The following is a 15,266-nucleotide window of genomic DNA, read 5'->3' as shown; positions in this document are numbered from 1 at the left end:
AAACTTTTTCCTCTCCTTCATGTAAACACAAGTCCCTTTCTCTGCCCCCTCCAAATTCATCTCACTCCTTGATCCCGACTGCCCTCCTCACATTTATTCCAGACATAAAATGAGAATGTCCATGCAGATCACAGCATTAGAGTATCTTCACTTAACAGTGAAGCCAAAGCAGTTAGTACTTTAACTCAGCCAGAGGGGAGGGCAGAGGGGCTCTAGACATTTCACCGCCTCAAGCACGGCTGCATGCCGCGGGGGAAGCTCTGTCGGTCGCTGGGAGGACGGCAGGCGGCTCCAGTGGACCTCCCACAGGCGTGCCTGTGGAGGGTCCGCTGGTCCTGTGGCTTTGGTGGACCTTTCGCAGGTGTGCCTGCGGGAGGTCCACTGGAGCCGCCTGCCACCCTCCTGGCGACCGGCAGAGTGCCCCCCGCGGCATGCTGCCCCAAGCACACGCTTGGCCTGCTGGGGCCTGGAGCAGCCCCTGGGGGAGGACCCCATAGATGCCTGAAGATCAGCTGATCAGCATCAAGGCCTGGGAATCCCATCACAAGCACATGCTGCTCTTTTGTGCTTTACACAACAAAAATAATATGAAGGAATCACATTGCACTGGTGGGACCCAAGTTTAACTGTGTTTACTCATCTCCATAGACACACCACGTTACACAACTGCTGCTCTGATTTGAGTCAAGCAGTTTCTCCAACACAAAACAGCAAGTGCCACACTACAGGGCTTACAAATGCTACTCTACTTCCTATCCACTACAATATACATACCCCTACTGAGAATGGTGGAGAGGTTCTCAGCTCCCATCTCAGAACTAATGGGAAGGGATTTTTAACAGGAACCCTCTGCTTCCCAAGGTTTTCATGTTAACACCCTTCCTCCTACAGCTGCCTGTGACCCTGGGTGAAAAGGGGCCTCTGCAGCTGAGAATCCATGTAACATGGCAGCAAAGGCAGAACATGTGTGATGAAGTTTTGCTATTATCAGTATATTTAGAAGTAATCAGGGAAAGAGGATGGTACCACACATAGACTAGGGCAAGATAAGGAGGAGCCATGCCATTGCCACTTACAGGGGCAGACAGCTAGCTGGCATCTCTCACACAAGCCCAAAGAGTCCCGTGGAATATTATTATCCTGTTTCAAATACAATGGCTGGGAGACTGGCCTGGCTTGGTGCAAGCAGCTGGAAAAAAGTTCTTAGATACCTGAACTGTGCTCTGCCTCTCAGCCTCTGCTCAGGTGAGGTATTTGGGGGAGCAGGAAGCCTGTCTGCAAACTACCAGAGGCAACGAGTGAAAGGGACTGAGAACCTGGCAGCTCATTCCTCACCCCGCACTGCCATCCAGGAGATTGAGGCTGCACTACTTACCCTTTGGGAGAGCCAGCACAGTACAGCCCCCAGGCAGAAGGTTAACTGGAATTCAGAGACACCCAAGGCCTCTGAACCCTTCACAAAAAAAAGCTAAAGCCAGTGGGGCAATGTGCCTATAAATGGCTACAAGCCAGTCACCTTCCACCAGCCACCCAGTGAAGAGATACAAACGGCTCTAAAGGCAAACAACGTCACTACTTGCCGTTAAGGTCACAGCACGCATCATCAGCGGAAGTAGTGACCTTCAGGCTATGTTGGCAGAGCCTTATCACCACTCTTTGGAAAGTGGAGGGACAGCAGAGCAGTGTATGCGCTACCAGCCAGAACCACCTGCCTGCTGCTGGGCCAGTCTCTGTTCACAGCAGCTGACTGGAGCAGGGACAGAACTGTGACCGCTGAGAGCACAACAGTAAGAGCCAGATGCTCCCAAGTTCTGATCCCAGTTCTCCCTCTGAGTGCTGCAGCTAGGGGCAACTCACTTCCCCTTTGTGCGTACAATACAACAGCACTCGGGGGGACGGAGTCACCAAAAGTCGATGATGGCATGTTGCGCTTTGGAAACTAATCACTAAGGGAACAGTGAGCATTGGGGGGAGGTTTTTGAAACACACAAGGTAGAAGAAGAGCGAGCATGCCCGTGCGTGTGTTTGCCCCAGGGACAGCTGGGTGAGCAGAAGGTGAGGATGCTATTTAAAGATGTATGACGTCCAGTTACATACTTCCTACAATGCTGATTCAAACTGGAGCCTGCATGATCAGGGTGTCTATCATACACTCCCCTCTCACCTGGGGGGCTAAGAACAGCCAGGACAGCCAGCACAAGCAGCTGGGAGCTGCAGAGGGCTAGTCTGCTCTCACATAAATGTATCTCCTGCCACCCCACAGCCTGAAGGAGCATGTGAAGAGTGGTAGGGGCTGTTCATGCTCATTCATTTTGTTCCCTAGCGTACAAAACTGTTTTGCTTGCTGACGTGGTTTCCACTGGCCCAAGAACTCCCATTCCCCTTCCCTTTCCACACTACTCCAATTCTCCTCCCTGGGAACACTTAACTGCATACACCATGCAGGACTGTTTAGAGGATCTGCGTCTAAACTCCACACAATGGTGGATGGGGCAGAAACTGCACCTCTAGGATTGAACATCCTGTAGTTTGTTTTGCCTGCATCTGGAATTGGGGTTATGGCTTGAGGTTCAGAAACCAGAGGCACCAGCCAGGGAGGAAGCCCTATTTGCCTGTGCCGCTAGAGGTCTCCTCTCCAACTTGCAGGTGAAACTGGGTTCCTGGAAAGGAGACCACTGAGTGCTTCCCATCACAGATGCCACACCCTGACTCTCCGCCTCCCGGGTCCCTTGGTAGAAACATTCCGGCCAACTCAGCAAGTGGAACAGCTGGAAGCTGGGGCATGGCCTGATTTCCCCCTCAGCCACAGTTCAGAATGGGACCCCCGTCTCACCATACTCTGTTAGGCTTTAGTGTGGGATTCACATCAGAACTAGGCTGTTAGCAGGAGTGAGCAGATGATGGGATGGCATGTAGCACACTGCTCTATAACCCACCAGCCAGGATCGCCACTGCTGATAAAGCTTCCACACTCTGATCCCATCCCTAATTCTTTCTGTCATGACTCAGAAGTAGCAGCTACAGTGCCCAGGGACTGGCGAGATGCACGGGAGCAGTTTCTCCAACATGAGTTGCTACAAACTACTTGACTTCATCTTTGCAGATAAAGGGAGTGTCTCCCTTCCCCAGGTTTCTCCAACTCTGCTCCCTTTTGTACGTTTCCCGAGGAGGGGACGATCACATCCTGGAAGATGATGGAAGCAAGCGCCTAACAGAAGTCATCTGCCACTTTTTTCTGGAACAAATAATCCAACTCACTAGGACTTCAGTTTGATCAGCTGGAACAGAGTTTCTGAGTGCAGGACTGAGCAGGAATCTGCAGGGGCAGGAGGAGAGTATTTCACCTCCATTCATCACAAGTGCATAATACACAGCAACGGTCACCAATGTGTAACCCTTCCGCCCCTCTGAGTGGGCAGCAACAAGGGCTGGGATCAGTATCCAGGGGTTCCCTTTCAATAACACAATGCAAAACCGGCTTGAGCCCCCACCCAGTGACCTGGGACAATTACATACCAGCACCTCTAGGAGGCAATACTTCCCCACTCGCAAGCATAGAGTTTGAGTGTAGTAAAATCCTTTTAATAAAGGAGGGAAACAATGTGGCATCATATTGGGGAAACACTACAAACAGGATTCATAACAAAAACCATGAGCAAAACACCCACCAAGTAAGTTTTGGCAGTGTCCTTTTCCTCTTAGGGTCTTAAGTCCAATCACCCCAAAGTCCAACAACCCAAAAGTCTCTGTCCCCGGTCAGTGCCGCCCTAGAGTTCAAATGTTTATCTGCAGAGTTTTACTGCCCCCACAGCCTGGGTGGAAAGGGGGTGGGCACACAGGGTGTTAAGAGGCACCTTACATGGGCCAGGGCCAACTGCCCTGCCTCTCCGTGGAGTTCTGCTGCTGCCTTCACCACGACTGGCTCCACTTCCACCAGCTGCGCCGCTCCTCCAGCCGACCCTGTGAGCCGCTCCAGCCATCCCTGCAAACTGCTCCACCCTGCTCCGCTCGCTCACTGTTCCGTGGGCCGCTCCAACCGTCCCACAAACCGCTCAGCTCCGTTGCACTCCGCTCAGCTCACTGTTCCATGGGCTGCTCCAACCACACTGCAAGCTGCTCCACTCTGCCAGCTGCTTAGCGATAGATCTTCAGGCTCCTCCACTAGTTAACACAGCATTTAGCTCAGTTCAGTTTAGTTTAGTAAGTTTAGCTCTTTTAGTGATTTCAGCTTGTAGTAGGGGAGCCCCGGTGCTGGTGCATCAGTGGCCCAAAGTGAATTCAGCTCAGCAGCCTCTAGATGGACTCCTAATGGAATCAAAATGAACTCTGCTCTTCAACAGTGGAGAGAGGAGGAGGTGCAATGGGTGTTTCAGGCCCTCAAAAGGGACCCATACCATCAGATTCACATACCAGTCCCCAACCTCTCTCAGTTCACTGGGTTTTGGAACCCATGTCCCTTGTCTAGCAAGTGCTACATCATTGATGGTGAGACCCTCTGTCAAAAAACAGTTTCATAGCCCTTCATTCACATAATCAGGGTAACAACACGTTATTCCTCCTGCTCCAATAACAGAGAAATTGGGGGTCCCACATCTGTCAAAGTGACCATTTCGGGCTGCCGTGGACTCGTGCTAGGCGGGGTGGGTGTGCCTATGCAAACAAGATCAGCCCCTGAAATTCTTTTCCACACTCACCTTAATTCACCACCAGATGTCAGGGTAGAGCTCATCCTGACTCTGCTTACATCTGTAATGAGGAGACCCTCAGGACCTCTCAAACACTCTGCCACCTACTGGAGGGTGCTTAGCAATGTCCACACAAAGTGACTCCTCAGCAATGTGTAGAGAAGACTCACTGCAGAGATGCCAGGCCAAACAGGGTTTTGGTTTCAAGCGGAATGAATCAAACTAGCTTGTAATGCGCATTTGACTACATCAAATAGTCTTTGTTAGGCGGTACAAAACTGGGAACCACTCTGACTGATAGGCAGTGTCTGCTCAAGAGAGGCCCAACACTGAAATAGCAGGCATCAGAGTTGCAGGGGGAGCCCAGGTCTGGACCAGCAGGGGCTGCTGCACTTTTGGGACTGAGGTGCTTTGCAAGAGTTATGTGGTAGGGGAAAGATGCACAGCATCTGTCTGCACTATGCTTGCTTCTAAACAGCAGTTCTTCATTAACCCAACTCCTCTCCCATCTCTGAAGAAAATGCACCACACAGACTTAAGCTCAACTTCAGGAGACACAAAACAATTCAAACCCAACATGCAGAAACCAGAGCCCTGCCAGGAAATGAACCCTTCTCTTCAGAGATATTCACCAGAGTAAGACACAATCACACAGCTTTTCTAGTCATCATCCACGGTAGAGCTTCTCTCATCACCCCATAGCAAGTAAGAAGGCGCAAACACTGCAGACTCCAGCACCTGGAAGAAGGGACAGCAAGAAACACGGGCACAGGGAAAGAAAGGGCCTTATTCACTGCCTATCCTGGCTTCATCCAAATCCTACATGAATAGAAACTCTTCAGCAAGGTGTTAGCTGTCAGGTAACCCCTTGATATTTTTATTAAAAATTGTCCTGAAAATGCTCACTCATTTCCCAGTTGCTGCTAGAATTACCAGACCAAGGTGGAGGAATGGAGTGTCTCCCCTAGAACTATTGACTAGAATAAAAAAGTTTGGGAAATTTCTGATACTAGAAAAATTAACTCATCAAGTCAGTTCTACTGGGTAGGAGGAAAAAAGATAACTACTTCGAAATCTGGCAGAACTTTTTGGAATTTACTGGAAGAGGAGGGTCACTGCCACCAAACCTCATAGTTTGAGAGCTTTTTTTGAATATTAAGGAGGGGAGAACTCCCTTTAACAATATGCAAAATTAAGATATTAAAATAAAGAAAACAGATAGGCGTGGGGTGACCAGACGTCCCGATAAAATCAGGACCGTCCCAATATTTGGGTGGTTGTCCCATGTCCCGACCAATCTTTTGTCAGGATGCAATTTGTCCCCCGCCCCTTTTTTTTTTTTTGCTCAGCCAGCAGCACTCGGCTTTTTTAATTTTTTCCCCCCTCCGCTGGCGGTTATAGTACTGGGAATGCCTGGGAACCATCAGAATAGCTGTAGCAGTTGTGGGGGAGAGAAGAGAACCAGGGTTACCAGGTCAGCCAGCCAGGGCTTCTCCAGAGGTTGGAGTCTGGGGCCATGTCTACAATAAGAATGCATAAGCAGTACAGGAACACCGATATATCATACCAGCAAAGTGCTCCTAGTGTGGACCCAGCTATACCAGCAAAGGCACACTTTGTACTTGTGTAGTAAAACCACCACCCTGAACAAAATAAGCTACCTGGTAAAGCACAGCATTGCTAGTATAGCCGTATCTACACTAGGGGCTTCTGCCAGCACAGCTCTGAGAGTCAGGACTCACTTCTCCACACCTCAGACTGACATAGCCGTGCCAGCAGAAGTGTGTACTGCAGACATAGCCTGGGTTATCTGAAACCCCCCAGTGAAGCTAGGATGGAAGTGTGCAGGGAGGAGGAGATGAAAAGGAAGTGGGATCAGCTTGGTAGCTGCTCACATTTAGTTTGCATTTTCTTTGTCACTCTGGAAGGAAACAAACGACCTGAGAAAGGAATGGAATGCAATGATTCATTACTCCTGATGTGTGATGATGGCTTAATTATTTTTCTAACTGGGAAGAGACGCTTTCTGACAGCAGGTGCAAATTAATTCTCCTGCTGTTCTAAGGAGCGATCGGCCCAGGACAAGTGGAAAACTGGAAAACCTAATTAAATCGGGAGCTGAGTGGAATAAATGGAGCAAAGAGTTTGTTTGCACCATGTTGACGGATATTAACGATTCCGGGTGAAGGCACCAGAACTCCCAGCGGGAGACATAGAGCTGTCTCAGTGCGTTCATCCCCGGAGTTGGGCTTTGACAATTGGGCAGAAGGTGTTGCAACAGTAACTAAGTGCAACTACTGTGCATACACAAAGTCAGCATCATCCACAGCCCTGCATGTGCTGAAGGAAGAAGGAAGCAATTAACAGGCTGCAAAGCCAGATATGCCAGCTCCAGGAATCTCACTGATGCCCCCAAGTGAGACAAGAAAGTATCATCCAATTATTGGGAGCTGTCTGTAGATTGTCCAGTCCACTGAGCAGTGGAATCCAACAAAAAATCTGCCCCTTCTGTTACCCTCGAAAGAGGGTTTTGCATCGTTTCAAAGGACCTCTCTCAGGCTTCTGGATCTCCTGTCCCCATGGTCTCCTTCATAGCACTGACTGTATTTAATTAGGCTCTCTCCTTTCAGCTGTAGGTGCAGTATGCAGTTTAAATACAACAGAACAATGTCTATTTGTCTGCACTTTAGCTGCTGTTTTCTTCAGGTAAGCGTGGTAACTGCATGAGCGGTCTAAGGTCACACTTATATAAACCGGTTCTATTTCATGCTTCACCTTCTGACCATTCAGATAAACATTCAGTTCTCAGGTTGCGCTGGCGTGGTGAAGATGGAACAAACTGGACACTGTTTTTATGATGCTTGGCTGGAGGCGCCAAGTCTTACAGTAGTCAGCTAACTTTACCATGTCCCGGTTTATGGTGGAATCAAGCTCACGAAAGGTCTGGGACTGGATATTGCAACAGATGTTGTCTGCATAAATAAACTACTGTGACTCCGTTGTTGGCAAGTCACTGATGTAAAGGTTGAACAGGGTTGGTGAAAGCACAGAGCCCTGGGGTAACCCATTGCTCTGTCGTCTCCAAGCTCTCATCTTCTCCCCCATATGGACTCTCAGCGGCATATCACGGAGGAACAGTTCACAGATTTCATGAGTCAAACAATGTGAAAATCTTTCCACGACAGCTTTCAGAGAAACGTTTAGAGCAACGGCACTTTACACCCCCTTGCTTTATTTTTTAACAAACTCCCAGAAAAAAACTTCCCTGGCAGGAAATGCAGAATTTCAAGGAGATCAGTTATCTGTTTCTTTTGGTGGCAGGAAGAGGGATGATGGTGGGGGGAGGGGGGGGTGTTAAAAAAACCCAGACCTATAATGGGAAACTGGCTCCAACTTTCACCAGACAGCAGCTACCCCTGCTCCATAACTACACCATCAGGGGAGAGGCATTGCTCCTAGAGACAGGAGGCAGTTATGTTTCAGCTAATGCCTATGGTCAAGGCCATCCTTAGGATTTATGGTGCCCTAAGCAGGATTATTAAACTGGTGCCCCTGTGCCCGTCTTGCTCTTAGCAACACAAACATAAGCTTACACTATTGGAAAATTTGCCACATGCATGTTATTAACACCAGTTTAACGTAGTTAAGCCACTGTAATGCTGATGGACTAACACTAAAGTAGCAGCACTATAGAAAAAATTCTAATTTGACAGAATGATGCAAATAATATAATTTTTTAATTTGTCAACATTTTATTGGAAATTTCTTTGAAGAGGTATTGAAACAAGGATTTGTTTTTAATTAAAAGCAATCTTTCTGTCTTTTTTGGCTGCAAAATCAGTAATAATGTCATCATATGACAAAGACAAAGTGATGTCTTGTTTGATTGCAAGAATAGCAAGACCAATCAAGTGTTCCTGACTCCTTGTAGAGCAGAGATAGTTTTTAATGAGCTTTAGTTTTGAGAAAATCCATTCTCCCGATGCTACTGTTACAGGAATTGTCAGTAGAATACGAGTGGCAATGTACACATTAGGATATATGTCAAAAAGTTTGCTGGTATGAGTAAACTGTACAATGTCCATCATCGATTTTGCATGTGGCAACATCGATGACAGTGTACTCAATTCTTCATACAGTTCAAGTCCATTTAAATCAAAACAATCGCCGTGCTTCAGGAGGCTCTCTAGATCAGGGATCCCAACGCGGTGCCCGCATACACTCTCAGTGCACCTGCGTACTGGCCGGGCATCTGCCAAAATCCGGCAGCGTTTCGGCGGCAATGCCTCTGGATGACACCGCGTGCCGCCGATAAGCATCATCATCCAGAGACGTCGCCGCTGAAATGCCACCAAATTTCGGCGGCATTTCTGCGGATGCTCGTCCACCCCCACGATTCTTTGTCTGGCACCCACCAGACGAAAAAGGTTGCGGACCACTGCTCTAGGTTCTTGCACTTTGTCATTAGTTGCTCTTGTTTTCCTATTTCGTTGAATTTAGTCCTGCTCAGCCCACCTACCAGCTGAGTGAATGGAACCCCAGGCCGACAGCAGGTTGAGTGGCTCACCCAGGGTATCAGCCGCCGGCCTGCTCAGCCCGCTGCCAGCCTGGGATTCCTTGGGGGTCCCCAGGCCAGCAGTGGGTACTGAGTGAGGCCGGTGGCCAGGACCCCGGGTGGCAATGGGGCAGCAGCTGGAACCCCAGAGCAGTGGCAGGCTGAGCCACTCAGCCATCAAAAATCAGCTCGCATGCCACCTTTGGCACATGTGCCATAGGTTGCCGACCCCTGCTCTATACATTAGTAAAGAGATGAGCATATTACAGTTGTTGGAGGGCTCTATTTGGCAGTAACAGGGCTATAGGAAAGTCAGTCAACATTTTTTGTTTCTCTGATGAAAACTGGCCCACTCCCTTCCCCATACCAAACTTGTCACAAATAATTGTCAACAACTTAATTTTCTGTTTTTGGCTAAGATATTGATTTTTAAAAAAAAATATTGAAATTGAATTCAGGATTGTTAGCAAGCATTTTTGGCAAACAAATTTGTTAAATGACAATCTAAATGGCAACACAGTACTGCTTTCATGCTTGGCTCACCCCTCAGCCTGCTGGTCCAACAGCTGCAGTAGAGGAGGAGATAGGTGGAAAACTGCAGGATCCCAAAATCCAGCTCTTGGGGTGCAGAGTAGCAACAGCAGCAGCAAACCTCAGGTCCGATCACAAGCCAATGGACACCACCGCCAGCCCAACAGACCATGGTGAAGTTAGCACAGCATCTGATCTCAGGGACGGGGCACCCATGGAGCCACAGCAGCTCATGCTATCCTGTGCAGCTTCCCCCGGATGAGATGGATCGCTGCCAGCCCGGGGAAGAGATGCGCTCCCCAGCTAGGGTGACCAGATCCAGATGTCCTGATTTTATAGGGCCAGTCCCAATATTTGGGGCTTTGTATTATATAGGTACCAATTACCCCCACCTAGGGTGACCAGACAGCAAATGTGAAAAATCAGGACTGGGGGTGGGGGGAAATAGGAGCCTATATAAGAAAGAGACCCCAAAATTGGGACTGTCCCTATAAAATCGGGACATCTGGTCACCCTACAGGTGAGTTCCTTCCCCCACCCCTTCCCAGAGACCCCAGCAGCCAACCCCCTCCCTCAGACTGTGCTGTATTCATCTCTTTCTAGGACCCAGCAGCCCTGTTCTTACATGCTCCACTGCTGGGTCCCAGCAGAGCGGTGCCCTCAGACCTAGTGGTGCCCTAGGCGGCTGTCTGTTCTGCCTATGGCTAAGGACGGCCCTGCCTATGGTGCCACTGGGGTGACATTCTTATAATTACATGGCTACAAATGTTGAGCCTGGTTCATTTGGCCACAGGGATTCAACTCTAGGGCAGTTCTGGGGAAAACACTTTTCTCAGCATTTGTGGTCCTGGATTAGGGAAAATCCTGGTTCTTTCTCAGAGGCACAGAGAGAGTACCCAGGGCTTGGGATGCTGATTAAAGTCTCTGCAGCATCCTGCTCAGGCTGGCAAACGCAGTTCTGTGGTGCATAAGCAGCTTGGAGGCTCTTGCTGTCCATCACTCTGACAAGCTCTTGCGCTAGCACATCCCTGGCTGCCCTGTGCTATTGCTTAGGGGACCTTAAAGCCAGAGAGAATATTCAGCACTCTACATTCACAGAGAGTTGCACGAAAAAAGTCAGGCAAGGCCACAGCTATTCTCGGCCACACATACCTATCACTGTGGCAATGGGAAAAGGTGACTAGTTACTGGTCAGACAGCTGCTGCCAAGCCCAGAAGATGCAAAACTAAAAATGTGGGGAAATCAGCTGCAGGAGATTAAATGGGGTCCCCTCACGATTCTGCATGGTCTTTCCTCTACCCAGGAACAGTTCTACCAAATGAGCTAGACATTTATACCTGCCCCCGGCAGACCCCAAAACCATTTGTAGATATTTAGTCCCACTCTCTTCCTGCTGCTGCTAGTGTGTAATAGCCTGGGCTGCCATCCTAGCAACGAGCACCCACCCAGAGTTCTCCTGCCATGCCCCAGATGCCAACACACTTACCCTCCCAGCCTTCCCTTCCCCAATTTCTGAACTGCACCTGTGTACTTGTTCCTCTACCTCTCACCCCTTCCCTCTCCAATTTGGACATTGCAGCAATGCGGGGAGAAAGAGCCTGGATGGCTTCTTGTTTTTCTGTTTCTCCCATCATTAAATCCCCTCTTCATCCCTAGGAGTTTGGAATTATGTACAAGTTAATATGTTTCTAGTTCCAACTAAATACTGCTAATTAACAAATAGTTCTCCTCAATTCCCTTTAATGCCTATACATGTAATGCAATTACCTGCTTCCCAAAGCCATTACAAACCGCAGAAAATTAGCTGAGCAGGTAATAAAAAACATTCTTTTATAGATTCACAAAACCTGATCACAGGACAGTCAGATCCTTGCCCTGCAGTCCACAGGATGCCCTGCTTTCACAAGCGGCCAAGACCCTTCATCTTGCAGCCAATTTACTCTTAAAGAGGAGATGGGAAATATCTGGGTTTTATCCTGCTGTGTGACTTAAACTCAAGTTCTGACTCACCTGAAAACTGGGCTCATTGCTCAAGCTCACACATCCTGCGCAGTCAACAAGAAACCAAGCCTATAATTAGAATGAAACCCACTAAAGCAACAAGGCTGCGCCTCAGAGATTAGTGGAACACTGTCCCTGACAGGCAGGGTTCCCAAGTACCTTGGCCATCTGCTATATAAGCAGGACAACTGGTGCTAGCCCATATATACATGGAGACAATGAGAAACCTGCTACATACAAGAAGAATCCAGCTGAACATATGCCAGAGGCACGCAGGGCAGAAATACATGAGGGAACACTAGGGTTGCCAACTTCCTAATTGCACAAAACTGAACACCGTTGCCCCGCCCCAAGACCCTGTCCCTTCCCATAGGCCCCGCCCCTGCTCCATCCCCCTCACTCCATCGATCGCTCTCATTCATTTTCACTGGCTGAGGCAGGGGTGTGGGAGGCGGTGAGGGCTCCAGCTGGGGGTGTGGAGTTTGAGGATGAGGGGGTGGGGATTCAGGAGAGGGCTCCAGGCTGGGGCGGGGGGGGGGGCAGAGGGTGAGGGGTTTGAGGTGCAGGAGGGGGCTCAGAGCCGGGGCAGGGTGTTGGTGGGAGTGCAGCCTCCAGGAAGGAGTTTGGGTGCGGGAGAGGACTCCTGGTTGGGGCAGGAGATTGGGGTGCAAGGTCCCGGCAGCGCTTACTGAAGCTCCCAGGAAACGGCTGCCAGGTCCCTTCAATGCAGACCTTAGATGCATGAGCGACCCGGCAAGCTCCGTGCACCGCCCTCGTGTCCATGCCCCATAGATCCCATTGGTTGCAGTTCTTGGCTAATGGGAGCTGCGGAGCTGGCACTGGGGCAGGGGGCAATGCGTGGAGCCTCCCTGGCTGCCCATGAGCCTATGGGCCGCAAGGACCTGGCGGCAACTTCCAGGAGCTGCGCAGAGCTAGGGCAGGCAGGGAGCCTGCCTTAGCCCTGGGCACCTACTGCACCGCCAACTGGACTTTTACCGGCCCGGTCAGCAGTGCTGACTGGAGCTCCCAGGATCCCTTTTCGACGAGGTGTTCTGGTAAAAAACTGGATGCCTGGCAACCCTAGGGCACACAGAAAAGGTTAAATCTGCCCCTCGGTGAAATTCCAGAGAGAAAGAGGGAAAGAAGTAAAACAAGAGTAATGAGGTTGGTGCCCAGGGCAGAAAAGTGCCTGCCTAATGCGCCTGGGTAGCTCAGTTGGTAGAGCAACAGACTTTTAATCTAAGGGTCCAGGGTTCAAGTCCCTGGTCCGGTGATAAACTACTCACCAAGATCTTAAACTGTCCTTGTAACAGAATCATTTCATAGATTTCCAAGGCAAGAAGGGATCATTATGACTATCGGATCTAACCTCTTGCATACCCCAGGCCAGGGATCCCCAACCAGAGAACCTAGTGATTAAAGCAGCAATCCAAACAACTCGTGGTGGAGCTACATCATCTCTTTTAGGAAGCCAACCAGTCCTGACCTAAAGCACCCATCGGATGGATAATCTGCCCTAGGTAAACTGTTCCAATGGTTAATTTCCCTCAGTGCTAAAAATCTGCACCTTAGCTCCCATTTCAATTAGTCTCATTGCAACTTCCAGCCACGGGATCTTGTTAGGCCTTTTCCTGCAGATTAAAGAGTGCTGTGATATCAGAGTCTTCTCTCCTGTACACTTTACAAACCAAGTTAACATACGGCTTCTCTCTGCAGTATAGGATTCTAAACAACCAACAGGAATTACCAGTCCAGCCATAGATCTAGGCGTGGGCTTGGGGTCAGGTTTTGTCAAACAATCAACCAGCTTCTCTTCCTCTCCTTAGAAAAACCTCTCATTCAACACCCAGGGCACAGCGTATGGGGAAGATCCACACAGACGGAGTGCTGAAAAGCAATGACAGAATGCACTCCTGCCAGTCAGGAGCACAATGGGCAGCAAGGAGGAGGCCTGTAGAAGCATGTAACAAACTTCCCTGCTTCCCAGCACAGGGACCAGGAAGAGTCCCCAAGCGTTCACAGTTACACAGGGAAAACTCAGTCAGTGCCCAGCAAAGCAAGATTCTTGACCTAGCCGCCTTTTTTAAAAACACTCATGGACAACTTTCTTGTATGGGAATAAAATACAGAGAAGATGCCAGGGACACTGCCCACATTACTATGTGCAATGCAGATGTTGACAGCTATTCTCTAGCAACTCACAACAGGCAGCCTCACTCTACCCAGCCTGAGATGCTAGGCCCCAAAGTCCAGCTGTAAATGTTCTTCAGGGAATTTCAGCAGCTACCCAGCTCCTCTCTCATAGGTGCAAATACCTGCTACTCCAGCTGTGCAACCAAGGCATTTGCATTTGATGCTCTTGGCAAGTGAATCCAACTGACATTTGCTTTGCAAATGGAAGGTGAAAGGGTGTACACAAACAGGTTCACAGTGTCTCAAGAGGTTCGCATGCCAGCCATTGGGGCCCTGGGTTCAAATCCTGAAGATGGTGATAAATTTGCAAGTCTTAGGCTAGCCCATAGAAAATGGTATTTCTCCACATCACACAAGCACAATGCCATTGGCAGAACTGTGTCAGTCCAGAACAGGAAGATGCCAAAGGGTGTCAGAAGTCAGGACCGAGATACCCTGCCAGAGCTATCCTGGGGCAGACTGCATAGCAGACACCTACCTGGCTTGAGGCGGTGCTTTTAGTCACTCTGTTTCATGAGCACCAGCCATCATTTTAGCAACCCAATCCAAGGACAATGGGCACCATTCCCAAGAGTCCAGAGTATCCTCTGGTGACAAAGAGGAACCCTTCTGGTAAATGTAAATCGGGAACAGCCTCTCAGAGCAGGGCAAATCACTGTAAACAAAGTCTCTGTTGCTGTGGAAATCATTAAAAATAGATTCCCCACACTCCCCCTTTGTGCTGCATTTTATACAGCTGGGTTCCTTCATTCCACATTATTACTTTTTAATTATGAATAATTTCCTCCCTTCTATAGGCAGATGGATTAAAACTCAGGACTTTCCAAATGAAGCCCCTTTAGGATATATTTCAATATGCCAATGAAGGCAAGCCCACATTCTGCAGTGTTTATGCCACAGGGTAAAATCTCTCTGCAATGAACCCTTCTCATTCTATGCTTCCTTTTAGCTTCCCTTTTCTCCACCACCTGCTCCTCAACAAAGTTTCCTCGAGAACAAAATCAAACAGAGGCACAGGAACTATGACACGGGTGAAACCTCCTTCTGCAAAGAGATCAGCACAAGGTCCAGTGCACCACATAAGTCCCTCTTCAACCCTGTGGAGTTTGTGCATGATTGATTTATTGTCACTTTTGCCTGCCCTCTTCCTCTCCACTCCCAGTTTGTCTGTTATGACCCCTTACTCACTAGGTCCAGTGACATGTAGTGTGTAAGCAGCAAAGAGCCCTGTGGCACCTTACAGACTAACAGATGTATTGGAGCATGCATCCGATGAAGTGGGTATTCACTCACAAAAGCT

At 49.1% G+C, this 15,266-nt stretch overlaps 1 protein-coding gene and 1 non-coding gene across 18 annotated transcripts in view; one reads left to right on the top strand and one right to left on the bottom strand.

Moving 5' to 3' along the window:
• The window catches only part of RBFOX3 (RNA binding fox-1 homolog 3), a 414,255-nt gene that overhangs the window by 252,643 nt on the left and 146,346 nt on the right, over nucleotides 1-15,266 (bottom strand). The window lies entirely within an intron of this gene.
• On the top strand, nucleotides 12,974-13,046 carry TRNAK-UUU. Its single transcript has one exon. It is a non-coding gene; the product is annotated as a tRNA-Lys (tRNA).

This window comes from Gopherus evgoodei, chromosome 15 (assembly GCF_007399415.2).
Source record: "Gopherus evgoodei ecotype Sinaloan lineage chromosome 15, rGopEvg1_v1.p, whole genome shotgun sequence".
Lineage (NCBI taxonomy): Eukaryota > Metazoa > Chordata > Testudines > Testudinidae > Gopherus > Gopherus evgoodei.
Note: the sequence above shows the minus strand (reverse complement) of the source record. Positions and strands in the feature narration are given on the sequence as shown.